At 37.2% G+C, this 5,166-nt stretch overlaps 1 non-coding gene across 1 annotated transcript; it reads left to right on the top strand.

Annotated features, from left to right (window-relative positions):
* The first annotated feature begins 2,878 nt into the window (after positions 1-2,878).
* On the top strand, positions 2,879-3,005 carry LOC112849166 (small nucleolar RNA SNORA40). The gene has a single exon (XR_003222592.2). It is a non-coding gene; the product is annotated as a small nucleolar RNA SNORA40 (small nucleolar RNA).
* The last annotated feature ends 2,161 nt before the right edge of the window (positions 3,006-5,166 follow it).

Below are 5,166 nucleotides of genomic sequence, written 5' to 3'. Positions count from 1 at the left end.
AACTACAAGACCCTGCACTATCTGTCCTCTAATCCCCCCACCCCACTATCTCTCTGTCTTCATCTACTATTCTCCTGGCTCACTACTGGAGTTTCCTTGAAAACTCCAACCATGTTTCAACATGAAGTCATTTTGCCTTATTGCTGCTATGCATGGAAAATTCTTCTCTCAGATTTTGGGATGCCTCGTATGCTCATCCTTTTTCAGGCTTTGTTCAAATGCAAGCTCATCAGCGAGGCCTTCCCTAATTATATAAAGTTGTCTTGTCTTTAACCTACTTTATTTTCACCATGCAGTTATCAATATCTGGTATACAATACATTTATTTGTCTAATATCTATCCTCCTCTACTAGAGTGTAAAGTTCATGAGCAGGGACTTTTTTTTTCACTGCTGATGCCATGGAATCTAGAACAGTGCCTTACATGTAGTAGCCACTCTTTAATTATTTGTTAAATGAATAAAGACACCAGGAATCCCAGGAAAGAGAAGAAGGAGGATCACAAAAACTGAAACAGAATCAATACAGACAGGGACCAAGGAAAATTACATACCACAAAGAGGCTACCCATTTCAGCTAATGAAAGAAGCTAGTAATCCACATTCAATATCTTAAGACCAAGAGATATGGATGAGGTAATACCCACTTGATGCAGGTGTAATATCCCATAAGTCCATTCTGAGAAAGATGGAAACAAGTACCAATCTCAATACTTTTTGATGGCAAGAGTTTTCCCTGTAAGATATACATTTGGGTCTTGCATCAGGGTAGTCCTAAAGATACCACACTCAAGCTTCCTGAGTGTTTTTTATGTCAACAGAGTTCATTTCCTCTAATAGATGACTAACGTAATGTTCCACAGATATCTAAAAAAAAAAGGAATTTATGTAAACAGAGCACAATGAAATCAGCTACACAATCAGACTTTCAAAGAGCTTATAGTACATTTAAAAAATGTTTAATTGATTTTTGTAGCCATTAGGGTAAGACTGCTGTTTGTTCCTAACCACTGTTAAGATTATTGCTTTGGTAAATGAACTGATCTACTGAAAGGGGCAGCTTTTAATCAGTTGCCACTATATTGATCACAAATAGAAATGATATGACAAATGTTCCCAATGAACATTTAGTTCACATTTCCTTTTTTCCACGTTTCCATTTTTCTTAGGTCATTTGACTCAGAGAGCAGCTTATATGCCCACATAAGTAGTCTTCCTTTATGTTTTCCATTATTTGTACTCTGTGTAAATGTTTTATCTTCTTCACTGTCTCTATGGATTAATGACCATTTAAAATATCAAGTTTAAATGTGGTTTGTGTCTTGAGTATTCAAGTCCTAAAAGAATGGTGAACCCAATGCAATATAAGTCAATATTTAATACGCATACATCCTGTAGTAACAAGATTCAATCCAATTTGGTTATTAGCACTTTAGGATAGCATCTGTCTTCTAATTGCATTTTTAATGGTAGTTGGTCATGCATTTCAACATCTGGGAGAACCTAAGAGATGGTGTCAAGAGATATGGAGTGAATGGTACACAACAACATATTAGCTTAGTATAAATACCCCCATACAACCAGAAGGATATGGCACTTCAATCTGACATTCAAACTTCTTTTGAGGAAATCATAATGTATATTTAGGTGAGGCACAGAAAATTATGTATTTATCTATAATCTAGCTGCTTACATGTATTTCAAGGAGTGCCTAGGTCCATGTTTATTTAATATAACCTTATATTTAAAAAATCAAGAAAGAGGGGTACCTGAGTGGCTCAGTCAGTTAAGAGTCCAGCTCTGGATTTCAGTTCCGGTCATGATCTCATGGATCGTGAGATTGAGCACTGAGTTGGACTCTGGGCTGACAGTTAACATGTTAAATTCAAATAAACTTATGGATTAATTATATAAAAATATAGCAAATAAGTGTCATTAGGAAAAAGGGTGGAGAAGCGCCTATATTAGCTACATGGGAAAAAATACTGATCTTGTTTATTTTTCCTTTTCCAAATTATTAAACTTATAAGGCTACTAATGGAAAATAACAAATATATACAACTCAATATGATCTTTCATTACTGAATCAACTTTAATTTTAGGCCAGTAATTTCCTAAGATAAGAAAACTCTTTTTTTTCTTTTTTTTTTTTCAAATTTTTTTTTCAACGTTTATTTATTTTTGGGACAGAGAGAGACAGAGCATGAACGGCGGAGGGGCAGAGAGAGAGGGAGACACAGAATCGGAAACAGGCTCCAGGCTCTGAGCCATCAGCCCAGAGCCTGACGCGGGGCTCGAACTCCCGGACCGTGAGATGGTGACCTGGCTGAAGTCGGACGCTTAACCGACTGCGCCACCCAGACGCCCCGAAAACTCTTTTTTAATAAAATTCACATAATATTCTTTTCTCAAGAAATTCACGTCTTTTCTCAAAGTAAACAAACTTAGTTCTTATATTACCAACACTCTTTTATACTTTATATACTCATTCATTCTTTTAGTTGGGAATCTAATATGCACCTCCTCTATTTTATTTTTATGCCTGCCGTACTCCTCATGTTTTTGTGCCATCATGGTACCCAGAAACTACCCAAAGATCCTTATCTTAAGTCTCCAACAACTGAAGCATTCCTTGTTTTCAAACTGCTATTTTCTTCACCTTGCTCCCCCTCACTGTTTAAGGGCCATGTTTGCCTTAATGATTCCAGCTGAGGAAATGCAGGCCAACTACTTAGGCTAATATATACTAACAGAACAATAAATCAACCATTGGAACCTAATCATTCCCTGTGTACCAACTCAATGAGAGTTAATTCAAACACTGCAATTTGGTGGGTTTGCCAACAAAATGATAGTGAATGAAGAAAGATGTTAGGAATCACACTTGTGCTTGTTTTTGTTCAGTTTTTTGGACAAAGACTTAGACAAGTACAGAAAATGAATCCTCTTTTGCAACCCAAAACTCATGGCTCAGTATGAGTTTTGATACACGTAAGAAGTAATAAGATCCCTTAGCCAACTACAGTGATGGTGGGAGTTTGATAGACTTGAAGGTTGGTTTCAGGACTATAGAATGACTAAAAGCACAGGATATAAGGGAAATCTCAGCTATGGTGAGTTAGTATTCTAATTTTAATGTTGACATGAAATAAAGACGCCTTCTTGTTTTAGAAAAAGAAAAAAGGCAAGAAGTTATTAGGGATTTGAATGGACGCTGTTCTCCAGCACAATAAAATCCCACGATATGGGTATGTTCTACCACTTCTGTCCTCACATGAAGGTGGTTGTGGAACCATATGCTCTACTCACAGGTCAAATGTGCTGCTACAACCAGAAAAAAAAAATCTCCAGGGTACTCTCAGGTGTTAACAATGATCAGCCTTTAGTGGTACAGTTTAGAGCTGTGTGGATTTGAGAGGATGGAAACAGCATCTGCTCCAAAAAGGAACAGTGGCAGGAATCAAGAACAATCTCACCAGTATCTTCCCACACCCAAGTCTTCACAAGTAGGAATGGGTCACAGTTAACCTAATGCATCATCATTATTATTCAACTGAATCATCATCATCTTTACCCAAAAACATTTACTGAGTCCTCTGTGCAAACCTTTGGGTGGAAGAAGATAAAAGAATATATAAAGAGTATAGGCTTTCTAGAAACTTACTAGCAAAATAAGGTTAAAAATAATTACAAAAGAATAGATGAGGGGCACCTGTCTGGCTCAGTCAGTTAAGCAACAGACTCTTGATTTTGGCCCAGGTCATGATTTCACAGTTCATGAGATAAGTGCCTGCTTGGGATTCTCTCTCTTCCTCCTCTCCCTGCCCCCACCCTGCTTGTGCTGGTGTGCACTCACACTCACTCTCCCTCAAAACAAATAAACTTTAGGGGCGCCTGGGTGGCGCAGTCGGTTAAGCGTCCGACTTCAGCCAGGTCACGATCTCGCGGTCCGTGAGTTCGAGCCCCGCGTCAGGCTCTGGGCTGATGGCTCAGAGCCTGGAGCCTGTTTCCGATTCTGTGTCTTCCTCTCTCTCTGCCCCTCCCCCGTTCATGCTCTGTGTCTCTCTGTCCCAAAAATAAATAAACGTTTGAAAAAAAAAAAAAATTAAAAAAAAAAAACAAATAAACTTTAAAAAAGATAAGTAAATATCAGCATGAGATAAATGTATGTAACCTGGGTGTTATTAATTCACAGACATTTTAGCAACAATGAACCTTAGATATTCTTCAGTCTAGCCTGATTATTGAGTCACAGAGAGGTTAAGTGGGTTATCCCATGGTGCATAATTTAAAACTGGCACCAAAACTCCCCATATTGACTCCAAGTGCTGAAATTAATTAAAGAAAGTAACTTGGTCAATATAAAGCCAAGACAGGAAAATAAGTCACTATTGCTCTTAATACATTCACCATTTTATGTTATAATTCCCAAAGTCAATTGCAGTAGGTGGGTCTGTGTTCATCCTGTGAAAATAATATTCATCAGATTCAAAATGCGCCCCTTATTTTGCTGCTGTCAGGTTTCATAATGACCAGCAGCAGGAAATCATAAGTTCTGAACTACTATGATCCATTTTACTGATCAGAGCATCCAGTTATCATGTAATAAGGTTCTGAAGCAATCTGCCTCTGCTATTTATTCTTCATTTATTAAAAGACTTGGGAGAATTCACATATTAGTATTTGTGAAGAAAGGCTAAAAAATTAAATGCCTATTTTAGTCAGCTTTGAAATGAGCAATCTTGCTTATGAGAAATATTATATTCTTATTTAAAGTAGATACCATAGAAGGAAACAGTCAGTTCTTAGATAAAGAGAATAGTGAAGCCACGTTGTAAGAATGTCACTAAAATATTTTAAAAGTCATTTTTCTTAGTGCCCAGAGGGTAATTCGAGAAAAAAAAAAAGACAAAAAGTGACTTCTCAGGTAAGTAAATGAAAATTGCATTCAGTGTCACCATACTGTAGATTTTGTCCCAATTAAAATCCCCAATTATATACACCACCTCAGAGTCACCAAGGTTACCCTTTGAACACCTTAAGAAAGACATACACACACACACACACACACACACACACACACACAATTGACACATAAGAAGTATTTATCTCCTCCAAAGGACAATAGGAACCAAGTAGATTTTTGTTCATTAAGAAATGTTCAGGG

This window comes from Puma concolor, chromosome C1 (genome assembly GCF_028749965.1).
Source record: "Puma concolor isolate L17-30 chromosome C1, mPumCon1.1.hap2, whole genome shotgun sequence".
In the NCBI taxonomy this organism is placed as follows: Eukaryota; Metazoa; Chordata; class Mammalia; order Carnivora; family Felidae; genus Puma; species Puma concolor.
Note: the sequence above shows the minus strand (reverse complement) of the source record. Positions and strands in the feature narration are given on the sequence as shown.